The sequence below is a fragment of the Mobula hypostoma genome, chromosome 3 (assembly GCF_963921235.1).
Source record: "Mobula hypostoma chromosome 3, sMobHyp1.1, whole genome shotgun sequence".
In the NCBI taxonomy this organism is placed as follows: domain Eukaryota; kingdom Metazoa; phylum Chordata; class Chondrichthyes; order Myliobatiformes; family Myliobatidae; genus Mobula; species Mobula hypostoma.
Genome location: NC_086099.1, coordinates 109,545,890 through 109,572,247, shown reverse-complemented (window position 1 = coordinate 109,572,247; position 26,358 = coordinate 109,545,890).

Genomic DNA, 26,358 nt, shown 5'->3' with positions numbered 1-26,358 from the left:
CATCACCTTTGTTCCTGATGCTTCTTGCATTGAAGTACACACACCTTAGCCCTTCTACCTTACTACCGTTGCACTCTTTATTCTGTTCTCTTTCCTCAAAGCCTCTTTACATGTTAGATCTGGCTTTACTCCATGCACGATACTTGCAGTTCTTGCATGACCTTTATCCTCCTCCACCTCACCTCACTATCTGCTGTAACACTCTGCTTCCCCTCCCCCTGCAAATCTAGTTTAAACCTCCCGGAGCTGCACTAGCAATCCTTCCCACAAGCATGTTAGTCTCCCTCCAATTCAGGTGCAATCCATCGCGTCGGAACAGGTCCCACCTTCCCTGGAACAAGGCCCAATTGTCCAGAAACATGAAAATCTCCCTCCTGCACCAACTCCTTAGTCACGTATTTAGCTGCATTATCTTCCTATTTCTAGCCTCACTCGTGTGTGGCACGGGTAGCAATCCTGCACTTGGTTAACTGTGTACAGTTTTGGTCACCTGTTATAGAAAATATGTAACTAAACTGGAAAAGGATGTTAGCAGGATTAGAGAGGCTGAGTTATGAAGGGAGGTTGGCCAGGATAAGTCTTCATTCCTTGAAGCATAGGAGAATGAGAAGCAACCTGACAGAGGGACAGATAAGGTGAATGGTAAATATTTCCCCAAGATATGTGAGTCCATAAATATAAGCCATAGGTTTAAGGTGAGAGAGGAAAGATTTAAAATGTAGGAGGGGACTATGTTGAAAAATAAATGTGCTAGGTTTTCTAAAATTGACTCCTTCTACCTTAGGCCACAAACTTATCAATCACCCCTCGTACTGTATAATAGTCAAATCAATAGCTCATAAGTACCTTAGATGTTGTCTTACAGCTATATGGTGGACAGTGGAACTGTTGTGAAGCACTTGTGGTAGCCCCATCCACTGGCATTGGGGTCCATTAACTGCAAAAGCAAACCACATTCAGCTGTCACTGGTCAGACCATGTCAATAACTGCAAACCACTTGTACAATGGTTTCAGTACATTGAAAATGGTTGATAGGTCAGTCACTAGAAGTGTTGGCTTGTCAATATCTTCATTAGCAACCCTGTGATCCAATATATGTCTCCAGGTGCCATTTGCTTTCTTAACAGGCCAGACTGAACTGGTCGATAGACTGAGTTGTAACAAGAATCTCTTGTTTTTCCAGCTGGTTGACAATAAGTAAAATACCTTCCATAGTTATTAAAAAAAAAGCATTCCAACTTGGTTTTGTCAACCTGTCCATTTTGGCAACTTCTGATTTCAGGCCATCCATAAAGGTGTATCTTCCCTTGCTTGGTCTTTATTGGGGCAAGTCGTAACATAGCTACCAACCATAATGTTTCATCATTGCCATCTTCACTTGAGTTGCTGGAGGTTGTGGTAAAGTTTGTGTCATGTTTATCCTGGAGTTCCTTTGAATTTGAATGGTGACACCGCCGAGAAGTATTGCCTGCTATAGCATGAGTTTCCTAAGGAGGATGATCACTAGCAGGACCATGCACTTGAGGTCCCTCCTGTGTTTTTAAAGTTGCTTTGGTTTAGTCTCCAACACGGCACAATGTATGTCAATTCAATCACACTTATTTTGTTGCTCTGACACTCACTCAGTTAATGTACAGATTTGTCCTTTAGTCATTTTACTGCCTCTGTCATGCTGATTTTATAGTTTATCACAGTTTACATTTAACACAGCTATCTGATCTTCTAGCTGAACACATTCTCACTTTTTGAATTAGCACACATCCTTTTTTTATTTCACATTCTCTGGATCTTACTACTCTTTTTAATATCATCTAGCTGCCAAATTATGTTAGATTCAACACTGATGTTGTACTTCATTCTGATTCCTTCATCAATCTTTCAAGTTGAAATACTTTATTCAAAGCCTCAGTCATGTGAACTTAAGGTTTAGTTCCCCCCTCTCTTTTTCAGTAATAGGTTTCTCTAACTTTGCCATGGCATTAAATATTTAATCAGACAGTAACCATAATTCACAACTATTGCACATAGCCAACAGGTTCTAAAAAAGCCTAAAAGAACAGTTATTATAAACACAAGAAAGTCTGCAGATGCTGGAAATCCAAAGCAACACACACAAAATGCTGGAAGAACTCAGCATATCAGGCAGCATCGATGGAAATGAATAAACAGTCAATGCTCCACCGCATGGAAAGCCATGAGGTGGTAGGTGAGGAAAAGAGGAACTCAATCCCTGTAAAGGCGGCAGGAGATGGAAGTTGGTAGGTTTATAAAAGATATCGGTAGACATTTCATCTCTAGACAAAAGGAGAGAGAGGTGTTAAAAATGGACTAAGTGAATTTAAGGGCAGAGTGGAAGTTGGAAGCGAAAGTGGCGAAATTGATGAGTTCAGAAAGGGTGCATGAAGCGGAGATCATCAGTGTAGTGAAGAATGTATTAGGGAGAATTACCAGGGAAGGTATGGAACTGTTTCACGTAGCCAAGCGGTTCTACAAAAGCTATGAGTCTCACTTATCAGATTGGTTCTACAAGACCAAGTCCCAGTTATCAGACCTGTTCTACAAGACTGAGTCTCAGTCTTTGCATCAGTCTTCATGGTGGAAGACACTAACAGTGTGGTGGAAGTTCCAAGTCTCAGGGGTCATGAAGTTACCATTACTAGAAACATAGAAACATAGAAAATAGGTGCAGGAGTAGGCCATTCAGCCCTTCGAGCCTGCACCGCCATTCAGTATGATCATGGCTGATCATCCAACTTAGAACCCTGTATCAGCCTTCCCTCCATACCCCCTGATCCCTTTAGCCACAAGGGCCTTATCTAACTCCCTGTTAAATATAGCCAATGAACTGGCCTCAACTGTTTCCTCTGGCAGAGAATTCCACAGATTCACCATTCTCTGTGTGAAGAATTTTTCCTCATCTCGGTCCTAAAAGGCTTCCCCTTTATCCTCAAGCTGTGACCCCTCGTTCTGGACTTCCCCAACATCGGGAACAATCTTCCTGCATCTAGCCTGTCCAATCCCTTTAGGATTTTATACGTTTCAATAAGATCCCCCCTCAATCTTCTAAATTCCAACGAGTATAAGCCTAGTTGATCCAGTCTTTCATCATATGAAAGTCCTGCCATCCCAGGAATCAATCTGGTAACCTTCTTTGGTCCCCTAATCTGAGGAAAGACATCCTTACCATAGAGTAAGGATGTCTTTCCTCAGATTAGGGGACCAAAACTGCACACAATACTCCGGGTGTGGTCTCACTAAGGCCTTGTACAACTGCAGTAGTACCTCCCTGCTCCTGTACTCGAATCCTCTTGCTATAAATGTCAGCATACCATTTGCCTTTTTCACCGCCTGCTGTACCTGCATGTCCACTTTCAATGACTAGTGTATAATGACACCCAGGTCTCGAGCACCTCCCCTTTTCCTAATCGGCCACCATTCAGATAATAATCTGTTTTCCTGCTTTTGCCACCAAAGTGGATAACCTCACATTTATCCACATTAAATTGCATCTGTCATGAATTTGCACACTCACTTAACCTATCCAAGTCACCCTGCGTCCTCTTAGCATCCTCCTCACAGCTAACACTGCCACCCAGCTTCGGGTCATCCGCAAACTTGGAGATGCTGCATTTAATTCCCTCATCTAAGTCATTAATATATATTGTAAGCAACTGGGGTCCCAGCACTGAGCCTTGCGGTACCCCACTAGTCACTGTCTGCCATTCTGAAAGGTCCCGTTTATTCCCACTCTTTGCTTCCTGTTTGCCAACCAATTCTCTATCCACATCAGTACCTTTCCCCCAATACCGTGTGCTTTAAGTTTGCACACTAATCTCCTGTGTGGGACCTAGTCAAAAGCCTTTTGAAAATCCAAATATACCACATCCACTGGTTCTCCCCTATCCACTCTACTAGTTACATCCTCAAAAAATTCTATGAGATTTGTCAGACATGATATTCCTTTCACACATCCATGCTGACTTTGTCCAATGATTTCACCGCTTTCCAAATGTACTGTTATTACATCTTTAATAACTGACTCTAGCATTTTCCCCACCACCAATTTTAGGCTAACCGGTCTATAATTCCCCAGTTTCTCTCTCCCTCCTTTTTTAAAAAGTGGGGTTACATTAGCCACCCTCCAATCCTCAGGAACTAATCCAGAATCTAAAGAGTTTTGAAAAATTATCACTAATTCATCCACTATTTCTTGGGCTACTTCCTTAAGCACTCTGGGATGCAGACTATCTGGCCCTGGGGATTTATCTGCCTTTAATCCCTTCAATTTACCTAACACCACTTCCCTACTAACATGTATTTCCCTCAGTTCCTCCATCTCACTGGACCCTCTGTCCCCTACTATTTCCAGGAGATTATTTATGTCCTCCTTAGTGAAGACAGAACCAAAGTAGTTGTTCAATTGGTCTGCCATGTCCTTGCTCTCCATAATCAATTCACCTGTTTCTGTCTGTAGGGAACCTACATTTGTCTTAACCAATCTTTTTCTTTTCACTGTTACGTACCCCGTAACTGCATTGCCAAACCAGCAGAAATGGATCACTCAGTTGGAGTCTGGATTGCTAGAACTAAGTTTTATTAAAGAAACAAACAACACAGTAATCGAAAGGATAATAAATGCAACAGTTCAGCAATGATAAACATAAATGTGCACAGAATTAAGATTACAGCATCAATCAAGCTCTATTGTTGTCTAGGGGTAAATGACCAATTTCAAAGTGACACAAAGGTCAGTCCAATTTGGTTCAGTTCGCAGTAATCATTGCCATTGCGATGGACAACGTGGGGGGAGGGAGAGAGAGAACGACTGATCATTCAGAAACGGCTTCCACTCACAGACCAGCAATATTGCTCACAAGCAGCTTTCGGGCGGGTCCTTTGTGATGTCACCTGAGGTCACCGACAGTGACCCCTCCTCCAGATGCGGTCGATCCTCTGCAGTGAACCCGGCACCCAAGCAAGGGTGGACACCAACCGGGTTCCCGCTGATCGTACCTTTCCACCCTGTGCGTTTAAGGTCCGGTACATCCCACTGACTCGTTAGAGGCGCACCGCTTCCAGGGTCTTGTTACCACGGGTGTCGTGTGTGTCCTGCCTTAGCGAACTTGTCCCTTTTTATCCCCCTGCTGGAGTATCGCCTGTCCATCACTTCAAACAGTTCAGGGTTCAAAGGGGGAGCCACTCCAGTCAGCTATCTCTCCCGTCCCTTCATTACACATCTCCAGATGCTGCTTCATTGTTCCTTATCTCTCCTTCCCCTGAGGACAGGTGGCAGACCAACTGCTGATGTCACTGATGCTAACCCAGGCCAGCAAACATCTTAATTTTATGTGTATTCTCATCACATCACATATCTATAAAAGCTTTTATAGTCAGTATTTATGTTCCCTGCCAGTTTTCTTTCATAATCTTTTTTCCCCTTCCAAACTAAGCCCTTTGTCCTCCTCTGCTGGACTTTGAATTTCTCCCAGTCCTCAGGTGAGCCACTTTTTCTGGCTAATTTGTATGCTTCTTCTTTGGAATTGATACTATCCCTAATTTCCCTTGTCAGCCACGGGTGCACTACCTTCCTTGATTTATTCTTTTGCCAAACTAGGATGAACAATTGTTATAGTTCATCCATGCGATCTTTAAATGCCTGCCATTGCATATTCACCTTCAACCCTATAAGTGTCTATCTTAGCTAATTCACATCTCATACCTTCAAAGTTACCCTTCTTTAAATTCAGAACCTTTGTTTCTGAATTAACTATGTCACGCTCCATCTTAATGAGGAATTCCACCATATTATGGTCACTCTACCCAAGGGGCCTTTCACGACAAGATTGCTAATTAACCCTTCCTCATTGCTCAATACCCAGTCTAGAATAGCCTGCTCTCTAGTTGGTTCCTCGACATGTTGGTTCAAAAAACCATCCCGCATACATTCCAAGAAATCCTCTTCCTCAGCACCCTTATCAATTTGGTTCACCCAATCTATATGTAGATTGAAGTCACCCATTATAACTGCTGTTCCTTTATTGCACACATTTCTAATTTCCTGTTTAATACCATCCCCAACCTCACTACTACTGTTAGGTGGCCTGTACACAGCTCCCACCAGCGTTTTCTGCCCCTTAGTGTTACGCAGCTCTACCCATATCGATTCCACATCCTCCCGGCTAATGTCCTTCCTTTCTATTGTGTTAATCTCCTCTCTAACCAGCAATGCTATCCCACCTCCTCTTCTTTCATGTCTATCCCTCCTGAATATTGAATATCCCTGAATGTTGAGCTCCCATCCCTGGTCACCCTGGAGCCATGTCTCTGTGATCCCAACTATATCATATTCATAAATAACAATCTGCACTTTTAATTCATCCACCTTGTTACGAATGCTCCTTGCATTGACACACAAAGCCTTCACGCTCGCTTTTACAACATTCTTAGGCCTTATACAATTATGTTGAAAAGTGGCCCTTTTAGATTTTTGCCCTGGATTTTCCGGCCTGCCACTTTTACTTTTCACCTTACTACTTTTTGATTCTACCCTCATTTTACACCCCTCTGTCTCTCTGCACTTGTTCCCATCTCCCTGTTGTGAACTAACCTCTTCTCTCCTAGTCTCTTTAATTTGATTCCCACCCCCCAACCATTCTAGTTTAAAGTCACCTCAGTAGCCCTCGCAAATCTTCCTGCCAGGATATTGGTCCCCCTAGGATTCAAGTGTAACCTGTCCTTTTTGTACAGGTCACACCTGCGCCAAAAGAGGTCCCAATGATCCAGAAACTTGAATCCCCACCCCCTGCTCCAATCCCTCAACCACGCATTTATCCTCCACCTCATTGCATTCCTACTCTCACTGTCGCTTGGCACTAGAGAGAAGGTCCTTGGGAAACTGAAAGGTCTGAAGGTAAATAAGTCAACTAGATCAGATGGTGCACACCCAGGGTTCTAAGAGTTGACGGAAGAGATCGTAGAGGCAGTAGTAATGATCTTTCAAGAATCAGTAGATCCTGGAATACTATAGGCCAGTTAGTCTGACCTCAGTGGTTGGGAAGATGTTGGAGCTGATAACTAAGGATGAGGTCTCAGGGTTCTGGAGGCACATGATAAAATGGGCCATAGTCGGCATGTTTTCCTCAAGGGAAAATCTCACCTGACAAATGTGTTGGATCTCTTTGAAGAAATAAGAAGCAGGATAGACAAGGGAGAATCAATAGTACTTGGATTTTCAGAAGACCTTAGACAAGGTGCCACACATGAGGCTGCTTAACAAGCGACAAGCCCATGGTATTACAGGAACGATTCTAGCATGGATAAAGCAGTGGCAGATTGGCAGGAGGTAAAGAGTGGGAATAAAGGGAGCCTCTTCTGGCTGGCTGCTGGTGGTGTTGGGTCCGAATCTTTTTATGTAATATGTCAATGATTGGGACTTTGGGATTGATGGTTTTGTTGCAAAGTTTGCAGATGATGTGAAGATAGGTGGAGGTGCAGGTAGTTTTGAGGAAGTAGAGAGGCTACAGAAGGACTTAGACAGATTAGGAACATGAGCAGAGATATGGCAGATGGAATACAGCATCAGGAAGTGTATGGTCATGCACTTTGGAGAAGAAGTGAAAGGTTTGACTACTTTCTAAATGGAAAGAAAATACAAAAAAACCTGAGCTGCAAAGGGACTTAGAAGTCCTTGTGCAGGATTCCTTAAAGGTTAATTTGCAGGTTGAATCTGTGGTGAGGAAGGCAAATGCAATGTTAGCATTCATTTCAAGAGGAGGAGGAAGGAGGGAACGTCGACTCAGACCTTGAGAGGCCTGCGTCAGGCATTTTCATGCCTTACAAGACACAGATTGGAAGTCTGAGTGGGGCGCCATTCCTCAGACACTAGAGCAATATGTGGTTAAGTGCCTTGCTCAAGGACACAAACACGTTGCCACAGCTGAGGCTCAAACTAACGACCTTCAGATCACTAGACGAACACCTTAACCACTTTGTCACATGCCCAACAAGAGGACTAGAATGTAAAAGCAAGGACGTAATGTTGAGGCTTTATAAAATACTGGTGGGGCCTCACTTGGAGTACCATGAACAGTATAGAGCTGTGCTGCAAGCGAGGAACCCTGGAGCACATCCTCAGCGACTGTGCAAGGGCACTTGGTGAGGGACGGTACAGGTGGAGGCATGATCAGGTCCTGAAGACCATCGCTGAAGCTGTCAGTGCAGGAGTTGAGTGGGCGAAGCGGTCCCGACCCTCCAAGCAGACCATTGCCTTTGTCAGAGCTGGGGAGTAGCCAATACCTGCCAAAAGAACATCTGCAGGCATTCTGACCTCTGCAAGGGACTGGCAGCTGTTGGTGGACCTTGAAGGGCAGCTGGAGTTCCCCAACCATATTGCAGCCACCACCCTGCGACCAGACATTGTCCTAGTGTCTGAGTCGACTAAGCAAGTGGTGCTGCTGGAGCTGACAGTCCCATGGGAAGATAGTTTGGAAGAGGCCTTTGAAAGAGAGCTCTCTAAGTACGCAGGACTGGTCAGCAACTGTCAGCAGGCTGGAAGGAGAGCGAGGTGCCTCCCAGTGAAGGTTGGTTGTAGGGGATTACAGCCCGTTCCTTAGTTAGAGCTTTCAGCATCTTGGGCATCAAGGGAGAGAGGAAGAGGAGAGTCATCCACAGTACCACTGATGCGGCAGAGAGGGCCTCAAGATGGCTGTGGCTCAAAAAAGGAGAGCCACGGATTCATAAGTAGCTAGCCATCTGGACACAAGCTGCGGTCTGATCAGCCCCAGCTGGGTCACCTGGAGGAGGGTGTATGATGTTGAAAGACCCAAAACACCCGATGATTCCAGGAACATCACTGAAGAAGTGTCAAGAAGCATCAATAGGTGTATGTACACAGCTGGGCCCTTTATCTGAGAAATGATGTGCTGAAACTGGAGAGGGTTCAATGGAGGTTCACAAAAATGATTCCAAGATTGAATGGAAGGCAGGGCAAAGTTAAGATGGCACTAAACAATGACTCCTTTGCTTGTATCTTTGGAAAGAGCTTTATTTCTATCTTTGATGTCTCTTTTTCCCCTTTACCCTCTCCAGTTTTAGCACATTATTTCTCAGATAAAGGGCCCTATACTGTTCATGGTACTCCAAGTGAGGCCCCACCAGTATTTTATAAAATTGTTCTGGCTGACAGAAAACAAAGAGTAGCGATTAACGGGTCCCTTTCGGAATGGCAGGCGGTGACCAGTGGGATACCGCAGGGTTCAGTACTGGGACCGCAGCTGTTTACAGTATATATTAATGATTTAGATGAGGGAATTAAAAGTAACATTAGCAAATTTGCCAATGACACAAAGCTGGGTGGCAGTGCGAAATGTGAGGAGGGTGTTATGAGAATGCAGGATGATTTGGACAGGCTGGGTGAGTGGGCAGATGCAGGTTAATGTGGATAAATGTGAGGTTATCCACTTTGGTGGTAAGAACGGGAAGGCACATTATTATCGAAATGGAGTCAAGTTAGGAAAAGGGGAAGCACAACGAGATCTAGGGGTTCTTGCACATCAGTCACTGAAAGCAGGCATGCACGTACAGCAGGCACTGAGAAAGCTAATTGCATGCTGGACTTCATAACAAGGGGAATTGAATATAAGAGCAAAGACGTCCTTCTGCAGCTGTACAGGGCCCTGGTGAGACCACACCTGGAGTACTGTGTGCAGTTTTTGTCTCCAAATTTGAGGAAGGACATTCTTGCTACTGAGGGAGTGTAGTGTAGGTCCACAAGGTTAATTCCCAGGATGGCGGGACTGTCATATGTCGAAAGATTGGAGCGACTGGGCTTGTATACTCTGGAATTTAAAAGGCTGAGTGGGGATCTTATTGAAACATATAAGATTATTAAGGGATTGGACACGCTGCAGGCAGGAAGCATGTTCCCACTGATGGGCGAGTCCAGAACCAGAGGCCACAGTTTAAGAATTCGGGGTAGGCCATTTAGAACGGAGTTGAGGAAAAACTTTTTCACCCAGAGAGTGGTGGATATATGGAATGCTCTGCCCCAGAAGGCTGTGGAGGCCAAGTCTCTGGATGCTTTCAAAAAAGAGATGGGTAGAGCGCTTAAAGATAATGGAATCAAAAGTTATGGGGATAAGGCAGGAACTGGATAATCAGCCATGACCACAGTGAATGGCGGTGCTGGCTCGAAGGGCCGAATGGCCTACTCCTGCACCTATTGTCTATTGTCTATTGTTTACAGAGTATGGGGGGTTCTTTTGAGGACCCTGACCTGGGGATGCACTGACTTTGATTCTTTGCAGGAATAGGACCCACTCTAAGGGCCTCATGACCAGCTGCTTTTTGATATCCCAAGGACACGATCTGATAGGCAAGCGTTACTTCAGGGTGCCAGGATTTTGTGGCTCTGGGGTTTGCCAATTCTAGGCTGGTGCCCCTGACTGAAGCGTCGCAGGAGAACACGGAACATTGAGAGCAGCAGGTTAGCTACCGGGGATTGTGTGCCCGGAAAGCTACGCCTTTTTGGTGCCAACTCTCCGGGTGCAGAGCTTGGAAAAAGTGACGCAACAGACTTCCAACATCATAAATCAGCGAGTTGTTTGTTCTGTCTCCCATCTCGCTGTGAAACCGGTTCACCACTTTTTTCCCTTATTAGGGAGAGAGACTATCAGGGCACTGGAGCAGGACCCATTCGCGGACCAAGTACTGAGCACACTGTGATATTTATTGAGTAACAAGTCCAGAGGGGCAACAAAGTCAGCGTCAAAGGTCAGGCAGAGATCAAGAAATCCAGAGAAGTCCAAAAATCAGAATCAGGAATCAGGAATCAGGCAGAGTCAAAAACCAGAACAATCAAGATAAACAGGCAAAATCAGGATCAGCAAACAGGCAGGGTCGATACTCAGAAGGACAGGGTTCAGATACGAATGCAGGAAAGCTCACTGGCATAATTTGGCAAAACACAGGACTGAAATACACTGAGCAATAAACAGAGAGGCAGATGATAGGTGGAGCACAATGAGACACACGTAGCAGCAATACAGGTAATAATGGGAAACAGGTGAGAGGCAGAATACTCAGTAATTGAGGGGCAGAGTACTCAGTAATACAGGGGCTGGAGTGGAGCAGGGGTGGGGCAGGAGCACATGGGGCATGAAAACAAACAAGAGCACATGGCAATACAAAACCACAGACTGACGGCTAGGGGAAAACACACAAAAAGACAGAGTTCAGCTGCAGGTACTGACAGAGAGAGCCTGTGGTATGCTGAATTACCGGGTGAACGATTAATTTTTGGAGGACTGCAAGTCTGTGTCTTTACTGATGCTTTGTTGCAAGCTTGAGTGCTCAGTGGAGGAAGCTGATGCTTTTTTGTTGGTGGGTGTGGGGTGGGGGAGTTGTTGCCTTGCTGTGGCTTGTGCATGGGAGGGGGGAGCTGAAGGGGCTGCTTTGGGGTTCTAATGTTTAACTGTCATCATTCTTTGAGGTACTCCTCTGACTTTGTGGATGTTTGCAAAGGAAAAGATTTTCTGCATGTATATTGTACACAGTTCTCTGACATTAAATCCACCTATTGGAACCAATTGAATGGCTTGCCATATGAAGAGTATTTGATGACTCTGAGCCTGTATTCACTAAAACTCAGAAGAGTCAGGGGTGACCTCATTGAAACCTATCAAATGGTGAAAGGTTTTATAGAGTGATGTGGAAAGGATGTTTCCTGTGGTGGGAGAGTCTAACACCAGAGGGGACAGCATCAGAATAGAGGAGCATACTTTTAGAATGGAGATAAGGAGGAATTTCTTTAGCCAGAGAGTGGTGAATCTGTGGAATTCTTGTCACAGGCAGCTATTCAGGCCAAATCTTTATATTTAAGGCAGAAGTTGATAGATTCTTGATTGATCGGGGCGTGAAGGGATATAGGGAGAAGGCAGGAGATTTGGGCTGAGAGGAAAATTGGATCAGCCATGATGAAATGACATCGCAGACTCTATGAGCTAAATGGCCTAATTCTGCTCCTACGTCTTTATACTTTATACTTCATACTTTATTGTCACCAAACAATTGATACTAGAACGTACAATCATCACAGTGATATTTGATTCTGCGCTTCCTGCTCCCTGGATTACAAATATTAAATTTTTAAAATATTAAGAATAGTAAAAATTAGAAAATATTAAAAATCTAAATTATAAATCATAAATAGAAAATAGAAAAATCTTAAGGTCTTATGGTCTAATCAGCCTGCAGACCTGTTCTACAAAACTGAATCCCATTAAGTTCATTTGCCATCTCTTTGTCTCCAACCACTGCTTTACCAGCATCATTTTCCAGTGGTCCAATAACAACTCTCAACTCTCTTTTACTCTTTATATAACTGAAAAAACTTTTAGTATTGTTACATGCTCAAGAAGATCTGTGTTTTTTTTGTGAGAATGATGTAACGGTCTTTTGGAGGTCACCTGATGTGATTTTCCTGCCGATGTGAGGTCATGTGATGACATGTGCACCATGGGTATATAAGGGTTGACCCCAGATGACACAGTTAGTTTTTAGTTTGTAGATTTCCAGGTAGAACATGCTGTGTCTCTGTTTCTGTTGCGTGTTTGTTTTTGTGACGTAGTTTCATTTTTAAAACGGAGTGTTGCGTTCTATTGCAAGATACAATGTTATTGGACTGGAAATTTTTGGCTAGATGTGCTGATTTACTCAATTTCAGTAGTAGAAGGGAGAGTGAAGATTTTATCGAAGTACCGGATCGAAGGATTGAGAGGAATCGGCATCATTTGGCAGTTTAACAAAGGATTGACCTTATTGAGTCTTCATTGGAGGAGTAGCAACCTGCATCAAGATAACTCTTGCCAAAAGAGAAAAGAGCTCATGCAATGGTTTGCTCTCTCTAAAAGAATTTAAAGTCAGTTGTTTTAAACTGTTTATTTTCGGCATTGTGAATCCCGTGGACAGAACCAGCCGGAAAGTCGCATCTATGAAGAAGTCCTTCTCCAGAGAAGTCTCTCCCAATTGAACATATAAATCTGTTGGACTTTTGAATTTACTATTTTAAGAAATATATCTGACTTTATCGCTTTAAGAACTGTTTTCACATTTAACGCTTTAAGAACCAGTGCCGAGTGACGATTTGGTGAACGGCTGCATAAAGATTAACTTCCGGTTAAAGTTTTTGTTTGTTTTATTTTCTTATCATTTATCCGTGTTTAATAAATGTTTGGTTGTTTTTATATAACCTGTCTCAATTGATATTCATTGTTGCCGGTTTACCTAACATAATCTGTGGGGGCTCACGGGTGATGTTCCGATTTTGAGTTTAAGTGCTGGTAATTGCCATTTTGATTTGGAAAAGGGAAATATCCGATTTTTTTTGGTTTGATTGGTGTGTGTGTTGTATTCGGCAACAATGGATATTGACGGGTTTGTGGGCACACCTGTCTCAGGGTCTTTAGAGAATGCAAGAAAACCTGAGGTATTGGAGGTTGCTAGGAAGTTAGATATTAAAGGAATTACGAGAAATTCCACCAAGGCTTTCATACAAAGAAAAATTGCTGAACATTATGTTAGTTTGAAATTGTTTGATGCTGAGTTGTTAGATAAGTTTCCAATGAGTAATCTGGAAATGCAGTTACATCTTGAACAGTTAAAGTTTGAAAAATTTAAAGCAGAAATAGCCGAAAGAGAAGCTGAAAACCAGAGGAAATTTGAGCTAGAGATGCAGAAATTGAAGTCTGGGAATCAGTCTTCTGGTTCTACAAAACAGTTTATTGCTAGACGCGATGTTATTTTGGCTCCTCCATTTAATGAAGCTGAAGTGGACAAATATTTCTAGCATTTCAAAATTGTTGCTCTGAGTTTAAAGTGGCCGAAAGATTAATGGCCAGTGATGTTACAAAGTGTAATTAAAAGCAAGGCACAACAAGTTTATACAGCTTTAAATGCTGAACAAGCACTGGATTATGATATTGATAAGCAGCACATATTAAAGGCATATGAGATGGTTCCAGAAGCGTATAGACAAAGATTCAGATGTTTGAAGAAATCGGTGGAAAAAATTTATGTGGAATTTACCTATGAAATATCTGTGTGTTTTGAGAGATGGGTTTCCTCTAAAAATGTGAATGGGGAGCATAATAAATTAAAAGAATTGATTTTGCAGGAGGAATTTAAAAGAAGCATTCCTGTTGAAGTGAGAACATACTTAAATGAACGGGACACTGCTGCATCGCAGGAGATTGCTAAATTAGCTGATGTGTATGTTTTAATTCACGAGAATAAATTTTCTCCTGGTAAAATTTTTAAAAGGAAAATTAACACAGAGAGTCAAGGTAAACCAGAAATTAAATCTAAAGTTAGTGAGAAAAGTAAGGATGAAGGGAGACAGGTGAAGGAAAGACATTTTGGTATTATTTGTAATTATTGTAAGAAATCTGGACGTGTAGAAGCTAATTGCTTCCAATTGAAATGGAAAGAGAAAGAAGTGGTCCCAGATGCTTCTGTGCAGCATATTGAAAAACCTGTAAAGCCACAGGGTTCAGAAAATATTAATGAAGATGACCAAGTTAAGAAGGGATATGAAACTTTTATAACAGAAGGATTTGTATCCTTGAAAGAAGGATCCAATGCAGTACCAATAAGAATACTAAGAGACACTGGAGCTTCTCAATCACCAATATTAGACAGTGTGCTAAAGTTTAGTGATGAGTCTGCCTTTGGTGAGATAAATTATATAAGAGGAGTAGGGAGTGTCCTTATGCCAGTACATTTACATAGAGTAAATTTAAGGTCAGGTTTAGTTACAGGGGTTGTTAAAGTAGGACTACAATCCAGTTTACCTGTGAATGATGTTTCTCTTTAGTTAGGGAATGATTTAGCAGGTGGACAAGTTTTTCCTGAAGTGCATTTGACAATAAATTCAAATTCTGAGGAACCGCAGAGGGATTCTAACACAAATTCTTCCTGTGTTGTAACAAGAGCTATGACTAAAAAGACAGATGTAAAGAATGAGGTTGTTACCCATGACAGTTCAAATCAAGGTTCAAATTTTGAGGATGTATCAGAAACTTTCTTACCTACATTATTTGATCAGGATTTTGTTGGTAAGTCTGATCAGGAAGATTTGTCTTTATCTCAGAAGGAGATGATAGCAGAGCAGGGTAGAGATCCTGAGATAGTTAAATTAAAGGAACAAGCTCTTCCAGATAGTGAAATTAATAAAGTACAAGTTGGATATTATTTTGAAAAGGGGGTATTAATGAGAAAGTGGAGATCACCTACAATAGTGAGGACTGGGAAGTTAATCATCAGGTAGTAGGTCCTAAAATTTACCAAAATGAGATTTTAACTAGGGCTCATAGTATACCTTTGGGTGGTCATTTAGGTGTAAAGAAAACTATGAACAAAGTTTCTAAACATTTTCATTGGCCTAGTTTAAGACAAGATGTGGCGTCATTTTGTAGAATGTGTCATACGTGTCAAATTGTGGGTAAACCTAATCAGGTTACTCCAGTGGCCCCACTGCAACCAATTCCAGTATTCAGTGAGCCGTTCTCAAAAATCATTGTAGACTGTGTAGTTCCTTTGCCAAAAACTAAAACTGGACATCAATATTTATTAACTATTATGTGCACAGCGTCTAGGTTTCCAGAGGCAGTACCTCTTAGGAATATAACAGCCAAGACTGTGATAAAGGCTCTTACAAAATCTTTTACTTATTTTGGGTAGCCGAAGGAAATACAATCAGATCAAGGTAGTAATTTTAAGTCAGGGTTGTTTTAACAGATAGTTTATAAACTGGGAGCAAAACAGATTATTTCCTCAGCCTATCATCCAGAATCACAAGGAGCCTTGGAGAGATTTCATTCTACACTAAAAACTATGATTATGATATATTGTGTGGAAAATGAAAAGGATTGGGATGAAGGTATACATTTACTACTTTTTGCAGTAAGGGAGGCAGTACAGGAATCATTAGGTTTTAGTCCTATTGAACTTGTGTTTGGACATAGAGTTCAAGGACCTTTGGCCTTGTTGAAGGAACAGTGGATTAATAAAGAAGTGCACACTAATTTGCTAGATTATGTTTTGAAATTTAAAGAAAGATTATATAAAGCTTGTAGCTTGGCCAAGAAAAATTTAAAATTAGCTCAAGAGAAGATGAAGACGTGGTATGATAAGGAAGCTAGGATGAGGTAATTTAAGCCTGGAGTTAAGGTGTTGGTCCCAGTGCAAACAAACCCATTATAAGCCAAATTTCATGGTCCTTATAAGATTAAATCTAAAGTAAATGTTGTAGATTACGTGGTTAAAAACCCCAGATTGGAGAAAGACAACACAGCTGTGTCATATAAATATGATAAAACCGTATTATGAGAGAGAGGTTGCTACCATGACTGTTGTGATCAATAATGAGTCTGATCGTGATGAAAACTTAATAGAGGATTCATCTGAAACTCATTTTAAACCCAACATTATTTCAGCCAGGTTACCAAATTCAAAAATTCTGGAAAATATTGATGAAAAATGAGCTCATTTACAACCAGAGCAGAGAGAGCAGATGAAGCAGTTAATTTTTAAATATAGAGATTTATTTCCAGACGTCCCTAGAAGAACCACTGTAGCTAAGCATGATGTAGATGTTGGAGATGCAAAACCCATAAAACAACATCAGTATCTCATGAACAGGGAAAAATGTGAACTTGCTGAACAAGAAATGAAGTATATGTTAGAGAATGATATTATTAGACATTCTAATTCGAACTGGAGTTCACCGTGTGTTATGGTGCCTAAACCAGACAATAGTATTAGGTTTTGTATGGATTACAGAAAGGTGAATGCTGTGACAAAAACTGATGCATATCCAATCCCTAGGGTAGATGATTGCGTGGATAAAGTTGGACAGGCCAAATTCCTTACAAAAATTGATTTGTTACAAGGTTATTGATGTGTTCCATTGACGGATAGAGGTAGAGAGATTTCAGCATTTGTAACCCCATCTGGGTTAAATGAATATAACGTTCTTCCATTTGGGATGAAGAATGCACCAAGTACTTTTCAGAGGATGATTAATAATGTGATTCAGGGATTAAAAGATACAAATGCCTATATTGATGATCTAGTTACATGAAATAATGCATGGAAAGCACATATTACTGCGGTGGAGAAATTATTTGAGAGACTTTCAAAAGCTACCTTAACTATTAACCTAGCTGAAAGTGAATTTGGTCATGCCAGTGTGACAGTTAAAGAAAAGGGTTAAGGAAATTAGACTCCAGTTTAATAATACAGTCTAATGTTACAGGGATACAATATTTTGATCACTCATATTAAGGGTAAAGCTAATGTGATCGCTGATTTTTTATCTAGATGTTAAATGTACATTGAAAATTTGTTTTTTATGGAGTGGTATTTTAACATTTGTAACATTCCCACTGTACATTAGTTTGTAAAGTGCTGAAAGATGAGACTGTATATATTGTGTATGTTGTAAATTTTATACCTGTGTATTTTTTTGTATAAATTGTTAATTGTTTTTTGTTTTTGGAGGAAGGTGTTACATGCTCAAGGAGATCTGTGTTTTTTTTTTGTGAGAATGATGTAACGGTCTTTTGGAGGTCACCTGATGTGATTTTCCCGCAGATGTGAGGTCACGTGATGACATGTGCACCATGGGTATATAAGGGTCGACCCCAGATGACGCAGTTAGTTTTTAGTTTGTAGATTTCCAGGTAGAACGTGCTGTGTCTCTGTTTCTGTTGCGTGTTTGTTTTTGTGACATAGTTTCATTTTTAAAACGGAGTGTTGCGTTCTATTGCAAGATACAATATTATTGGACTGGAAATTTTTGGCTAGATGTGCTGATTTACTCAATTCCAGTAGTAGAAGGGAGAGTGAAGACTTTATCAAAGTACAGGATTGAAGGATTGAGAGGAGTTAGCATCATTTGGCAATTTAACAAAGGATCAACCTTATTGAGTCTTCGTTGGAGGAGTAGCAACCTGCATCGAGATAACTCTTGCCAAAAAGAGAAAAGAGTTCATGAAAAGGTTTGCTCTCTCTAAAAGAATTTAAAGTCAATTGCTTTAAACTGTTTATTTTCGGCACTGTGAATTCCGTGGACAGAACCAGCCAGAAAGTCGCGTCTATGAAGAAGTCCATCTCCAGAGAAGTCTCTCCCAATTGAATATATAAATCTGTTGGACTTTTGAATTTACCATTTTAAGAACTATATCAGACTTTATCATTTTAAGAACTGTTTTCGCATTTAACGCTTTAAGAACTAGTGCCGAGTGACGATTTGGTGAATGGCTGCATAAAGATTAATTTCCGGTTAAAGTTTTTGTTTGTTTTATTTTCTTATCATTTATCCGTGTTTAATAAATGTTTGGTTGTTTTTATATAACCTGTCTCGATTCATATTCATTGTTGCCGGTTTACGTAACATTATCCAACTTTATATTATTGGCTCGTTTGCCCTCATATTTCATCTTTTCCCTTCCTGTAGCTCTTTTAGTTGGCATTTGTTGGATTTTAAAAGCTTCCCAATCATCCAACTTCCCATTCACTTTTGCCTCCTTATATGCCCTTTCCTTGGCTTTTATGCAGTCCTTAACTTCCCTTATCAGCCATGCCTAGCTCTGCCATTTGAGAACAACTTCTTCTGTGGGATATATCTATCCTGCGCCTTGTGAGATATTCCCATAAACTTCAGCCATCTCTGCTGTGATGTCATCTCTGCCAGTATCCTCCCCCAATCCACCTGGGCAAGCTCCTCTCTCATGCCTCTGTAATTCCCTTTATTCCTCCCTCTCAAACTTACTTTCTCCCCTCTCAAATTGCAGTATGAATTAAATCATTATGGTCTCTGCCTCCTAAAAGTTCTTTTACATTAGGCTCCCTTATAAGATCTAGGTTATTACACAACACCCAATCCAAGATAGCCTTTCCCTGAGTAGGCTCAAGCACAAGTTTCCCTAAAAAGCCATCTCGTAGGCATTCAACAAATTCCCTCTCTTGCAATCTGACACCAACCTGATTTTCCCAATCCCCATGCATATTGAAGCCTCCCATTACAATTGTGTCATTACCCTTATTACATGCCTTTTCCAGCTCCCATTGCAATTTCAACCCCACGTCTTGGCTACTATTTGGATGCAGTAAGTTGTGAATTTAGTCAGGTCTATTATGGCCACTAGCCTCCGTAGTATCCAGAACATCTTCAAGGATGCCTCAAAAAGGTGGCATCCATTATTAAGGACCCCCATCACCCAGGACACGCTCTCTTCTCATTGCGACCATCAGGTAGGAGATACAGAAGCCTAAAGGTGCACACTCAGCAAATTAGGAACAGCTTCTTCCTGTGCAATCCAATTTCCAAATGGACATCAACCTATGAACACAACCTCACCACTTTTTTATTTCTATTTTTTCACTTCTTATTTAAATTAATTATTTATAAATATATATGCATACATGCAGTAATTCAAGCTTTTTTCTCTAAATGTATTGCATTGTACTGCTACTGAAAAGACAACAGATTTCACAACATATGCTGGTATTATTAAACCTGATTCTGATTCTGAAGTATAATATAAACAATACACAAACTAAGACTAGCAAACCAATGTGCAAATACAAAAGAGATGATAAATAAATAATACTGAGAACATCATAGAAACATAGAAACATAGAAAATAGGTGCAGGAGTAGGCCATTCGGCCCTTCGAGCCTGCACCGCCATTTATTATGATCATAGCTGATCATCCAACTCAGAACCCCGCCCCAACCTTCCCTCCATACCCCCTGACCCCTGTAGCCACAAGGGCCATATCTAACTCCCTCTTAAACATAGCCAATGAACTGGCCTCAACAGTTTGCTGTGGCAGAGAATTCCACAGATTCACCACTCTCTGTGTGAAGAAGTTTTTCCTAATCTCGGTCCTAAAAGGCTTTCCCTCTATCCTCAAACTGTGACCCCTCGTTCTGGACTTCCCCAACATCGGGAACAATCTTCCTGCATCTAGCCTGTCCAATCCCTTTAGGATCTTATACGTTTCAATCAGATCTCCCCTCAATCTTCTAAATTCCAACGAGTACAAGCTCAGTTCATCCAGTCTTTCTTCATATGAAAGTCCTGCCATCCCAGGAATCAATCTGGTGAACCTTCTTTGTACTCCTTCTATGGCAAAGATGTCTTTCCTCAGATTAGAGGACCAAAACTGCACACAATACTCCAGGTGTGGTCTCACCAAGGCCTTGTACAACTGCAGTAGTACCTCCCTGCTCCTGTACTCGAATCCTCTCGCTATAAATGCCAGCATACCATTCGCCTTTTTCACTGCCTGCTGTACCTGCATGCCCACTTTCAATGACTGGTGTATAATGACACCCAGGTCTCGTTGCACCTCCCCTTTTCCTAATCGGCCACCATTCAGATAATAATCTGTTTTCCTATTTTTGCCACCAAAGTGGATAACTTCACATTTATCCACATTAAATTGCATCTGCCATGAGTTTGCCCACTCACCCAACCTATCCAAGTCACCCTGCATCCTCTTAGCATCCTCCTCACTGCTAACACTGCCACCCAGCTTCGTGTCATCCGCAAACTTGGAGATGCTGCATTTAATTCCCTCATCCAAGTCATTAATATATATTGTAAACAACTGGGATCCCAGCACTGAGCCTTGCGGTACCCCACCAGTCACCGCCTGCCATTGTGAAAAGGTCCCGTTTATTCCCACTCTTTGCTTCCTGTCTACTAACCAATTCTCCACCCACACCAATACCTTACCCCCAATACCGTGTGCTTTAAGTTTGCACACTAATCTCCTGTGTGGGACCTTGTCAAAAGCCTTTTGAAAATCCAAATATACCACATCCACTGGTTCTCCCCTATCCACTCTACTAGTTACATCCTCAAAAAATTCTATGAGATTCGTCAGACATGATTTTCCTTTCACAAATCCATGCTGACTTTGTCCGATCATTTCACCGCTTTCCAAATGTGCTGTTATCACATCCTTGATAACTGACTCCAGCAGTTTCCCCACCACCGACGTTAGGCTAACCAGTCTATAATTCCCCGGTTTCTCTCTCCCTCCTTTTTTAAAAAGTGGGGTTACATTAGCCACCCTCCAATCCTCAGTTGTAGAGTCCTTGAAAGTGGAATCAATTCAGAGTTTAGGATAGTGAAGTTGCCACTGTGGTTGAGAAGCCTAATGTTTGAGGAGTAATAACTGTTACTGCAGCTGCTGCGTGGCACCTCAGGCTCCGGTACCCCAGTCCCGATGATAGCAGCTGCTGCGTGGCACCTCAGGCTCCGGTACCCCAGTCCCGGTGATAGCAGCTGCTGCGTGGCACCTCAGGCTCCGGTACCCCAGTCCCGGTGATAGCAGCTGCTGCGTGGCACCTCAGGCTCCGGTACCCCAGTCCCGGTGATAGCAGCTGCTGCATGGCACCTCAGGCTCCGGTACCCCAGTCCCGGTGATAGCAGCTGCTGCGTGGCACCTCAGGCTCCGGTACCCCAGTCCCGGTGATAGCAGCTGCTGCATGGCACCTCAGGCTCCGGTACCCCAGTCCCAGTGATAGCAGCTGCTGCGTGGCACCTCAGGCTCCGGTACCCCAGTCCCGATGATAGCAGCTGCTGCGTGGCACCTCAGGCTCCGGGCTCCGGTACCCCAGTCCCGATGATAGCAAAAACAAGAAGCATGGCCTGGCTGGCAAGTGCCCTTTGATGATGGGTGTTGCTTTGTTGACGAAGTGTTCCTTGTAGATGTGCTCAATGTGGGAGAGCTTTGCCTGTAATATTTGTAGTATTGTTTAATTCACGAGTTTGTGGTATTCATGAAAATATGTTAACATAGATTTAAGATTGGTTTTCACACAGAAGACAGTGAGTCAGAATAAATAGTTAATTTTAGACCCTATAGGTGGAGAGCTTCAATGATCAGTTATTGGCCCTCAGTTATTTATATTTACACTATTGACCCATAAAAAAGATATCCATATTTAATCATCAGATGAAAATAAGTGTGAAGCTATGTCACAGCGAGGATATTCAGAATCTACAATAGGACCTGGCATATGGTCAAAAACTTGGCAAGTGCAGGGAAGTGTGAGGGGTTACACATTGGCAGGAGAAATCAAATGGTGGTTTATTATCTTAATGTAGAGAAATTGCAGCTGAGTGGAATACAGAGGTATATACTGTTCTTACATATGAAACGCAAAAGGTTAGTATGCAGGTAAAGCAAGTAATTACAAAGGCATAAGATGCACTCCGAAGGGGTTGAAATTTAAAAATATGGTATTGCTACAATTGTACAGGCTATTTGTGAAGTCACATCTAGAGCACCAGCAGTAGTTTTGGTCTCTTTATTTAAGCAAGGAAATACTGTACCAGGTTCAAAAGCAGTCTGGAAAAGATTCACTAGGCAAATTCTTAAAATGAGAGGTATGTCATTTCACGAATCATTACAACAGTTCAACTTGTATTCTTTTGCGCTTAGAATATTGAAAGATGATTTTACTGGCATGAATGCAGCTGTTGAGATGAATCTTGGAAAAATTAACAAGGCTACAAAGAAACTGTTAAAGTAAAAGTGAGTAAGAAATTCTTCTCGCCAAAAGTGAAGCATTGGTGCAGACTCACATGCACAAAACCAATGAAGAAGTTAAAGCCAGAGCTTGCATTAATGATGAGCTCTATGTCTTCACTAGCCAAGGGAGTACGACCAGAGGATTGGAGGATGGCAAATGTTGTTATTTTGTTTAGGAAAAGTAATTGGAATAATCCTGGGAATTATAGACAAGTGACTGTTACATCAGTAGTGGATCAACTAATGGAGATGAGGTTTCAGAGGGATACCTTTAGTCGGGTAGGGAATGATATCGCAAAAGAATGTGGAGTATTTGATCTGAGGACAAGTCCTTCAGTAGTTTATCCGGTTGTAGCTCCATGGAAGCTTGTATGGCCTGACATAGACTGGCATTTGTTAGAGGTAAAAAGGAAAGAAAGATATAAAACAGATTTGGTAAATGCATTTAACTGTCATGTGATGGAAAAGTATAGTGATTATACTCACATTTATACGGATGGTGCGAGGGAACCTGAAACAGGAGTGACAGAGTTTGGGGTGGGAATACCAGCAAAATAAATTGGAATCAGCAGAAGAACAACTAATAAGTTAGGAGAGTTTACAGTGGAGATGCTGGCAGTGTTGGTTGCGTTGCAATGGGTGCAGAAAGCCAGGCAAGCCAAAGAATTGATATGTTCAGATTCATCCTCAGTTCTAGCAAGTTTAAGGCCTTTTCACACAAACAGTCAGCAAGATTTGATTCGAAGAAGGAGTCTGAGAGTCTGAGAGTCTGAGTGGGAGTGCCGAAAAAGAGATTTTTGAAATTTTCGTTATTTTTTTTTTTCTCCAACGGCTTTCTGAGAGGCGGGACTGCGCAGGCGTGTGACGTAGGGCAGTGCAGCGCGGCAGATTTAAAAGGAACAGAGCCTCATAGAGCGGGCAGCGTAGTTTGCGGGCGGCGGAGTGAGCCGGGAGCAGAGTGAAGACTTAAGGGCTTCGGCTCACCGGGCTTAGGCGGAAGCGGGTGAGGCGAGGAAGGTTTGACATTCATTTTCTGTTGCTATTTGAGGAGAGGGGCATTATGACTGTGAGGGCAGTTTGCTGTTCTCGGTGTCGGATGTGGGAGGCCCTGGAGTCTCCAAGCCTCCCGGACGTCTACATCTGCGCCAAGTGCATCGAGATGCAGCTCCTAAGGGACCGCGTTACGGAACTGGAGCTGCAGCTCGATGACCTTCGTCTGGTCAGGGAGAGTGAGGAGGTGATAGAGAGGAGTGGAAGGCAGGTGGTCACGCCGGGGCCACGGGAGGCAGACAAGTGGGTCACGGTTAGGAGGGGGAAGGGGAAAAGGAAGGTGATGGGGAGTACCCCGGCGGCTGTGCCCCTTAACAACAGGTACTCCTGTTTGAGTACTGTTGGGGGGGACAGCTTACCCGGGGGAAGCGACAGTGGCCCTGCCTCCGGCACAGAGTCTGGCCCTGTAGCTCAGAAGGGTAGGGCAAGGAAGAGGAGGGCAGTTGTGATAGGGGACTCGATAGTAAGGGGGTCAGATAGGCGATTCTGTGGACGCAGTCCAGAGACTCGGATGGTAGTTTGCCTCCCTGGTGCCAGGGTCCGGGATATTTCTGATCGTGTCCAAGATATCCTGAAGTGGGAGGGTGAAGAGCCAGAGGTCCTGGTACATATAGGTACCAATGACATAGGTAGGAAAAGGGATGAGGTCCTGAAAGAAGAATATAGGGAGCTAGGAAGGGAGTTGAGAAAAAGGACCGCAAAGGTAGTAATCTCGGGATTACTGCCTGTGCCACGCGACAGTGAGAGTAGGAATGCGATGAGGTGGAGGATAAATGCGTGGCTGAGGGATTGGAGCAGGGGGCAGGGATTCAAGTTTTTGGATCATTGGGACCTCTTTTGGCGCAGGTGTGACCTGTACAAAAAGGACGGGTTACACTTAAATCCTCGGGGGACCAATATCCTGGCAGGGAGATTAGCGAGGGCTACTGAGGTGACTTTAAACTAGAATGGTTGGGGGGTGGGAATCAAATTAAAGCGGCTAGGTGTGAGGAGGTTAGTTCACAACAGAGGGATGGGAACCAGTGCAGAGAGACAGAGGGGTGTAAAGTGAGCGTAGAAGCAAAAAGTACAAAGGGGAAAAGTAAAAGTGGCAGGCCGACAAATCCAGGGCAAGCATTAAAAAGGGCTAAGAGAGTTGTAAAAGAGTGCCTGAAGGCTTTATGTGTCAATGCAAGGAGCATTCGTAATAAGGTGGATGAATTGAAAGTGCAGATTGTTATTAATGATTATGATATAGTTGGGATCACAGAGACATGGCTCCAGGGTGACCAGGGATGGGAGCTCAACGTTCAGGGATATTCAATATTCAGGAGGGATAGACACGAAGGAAGGGGAGGTGGGGTGGCGTTGCTGGTTAAAAAAGAGATTAACGCAATAGAAAGGAAGGACATAAGCCGGGAAGATGTGGAATCGATATGGGTAGAGCTGCGTAACACTAAGGGGCAGAAGACGCTGGTGGGAGTTGTGTACAGGCCACCTAACAGTAGTAGTGAGGTCGGAGATGGTATTAAACAGGAAATTAGAAATGTGTGCAATAAAGGAACAGCAGTTATAATGGGTGACTTCAATCTACATGTAGACTGGGTGAACCAAATTGGTAAAGGTGCTGAGGAAGAGGATTTCTTGGAATGTATGCGGGATGGTTTTTTGAACCAACATGTCGAGGAACCGACTAGAGAGCAGGCTATTCTGGACTGGGTTTTGAGCAATGAGGAAGGGTTAATTAGCGATCTTGTCGTGAGAGGCCCCTTGGGTAAGAGTGACCATAATATGGTGGAATTCTTCATTAACATGGAGAGTGACGTAGTTAATTCAGAAACAAAGGTTCTGAACTTAAAGAGGGGTAACTTTGAAGGTATGAGACATGAATTAGCTAAGATAGACTGGCAAATGACACTTCAAGGATTGACGGTGGATATGCAATGGCAGGCATTTAAAGGTTGCATGGATGAACTACAACAATTGTTCATCCCAGTTTGGCAAAAGAATAATTCAAGGAAGGTAGTGCACCCGTGGCTGACAAGAGAAATTAGGGATAGTATCAATTCCAAAGAAGTAGCATACAAATTAGCCAGAGAAAGTGGCTCACCTGAGGACTGGGAGAAATTCAGAGTTCAGCAGAGGAGGACAAAGGGCTTAATTAGGAAGGGGAAAAAAGATTATGAGAGAAAACTGGCAGAGAACATAAAAACGGACTGTAAAAGCTTTTATAGATATGTAAAAAGGAAAAGACTGATAAAGACAAATGTAGGTCCCCTGCAAACAGAAACAGGTGAATTGATTATGGGGAGCAAGGACATGGCAGACCAATTGAATAATTACTTTGGTTCTGTCTTCACTAAGGAGGACATAAATAATCTTCCAGAAATAGTAAGGGACAGAGGGTCCAGTGAGATGGAGGAACTGAGCGAAATACATGTTAGTAGGGAAGTGGTGTTAGGTAAATTGAAGGGATTGAAGGCAGATAAATCCCCAGGGCCAGATGGTCTGCATCCCAGAGTGCTTAAGGAAGTGGCCCAAGAAATAGTGGATGCATTAGTGATAATTTTTCAAAACTCGTTAGATTCTGGACTAGTTCCTGAGGATTGGAGGGTGGCTAATGTAACCCCACTTTTTAAAAAAGGAGGGAGAGAGAAACCGGGGAATTATAGGCCGGTTAGCCTAACGTCGGTGGTGGGGAAACTGCTGGAGTCAGTT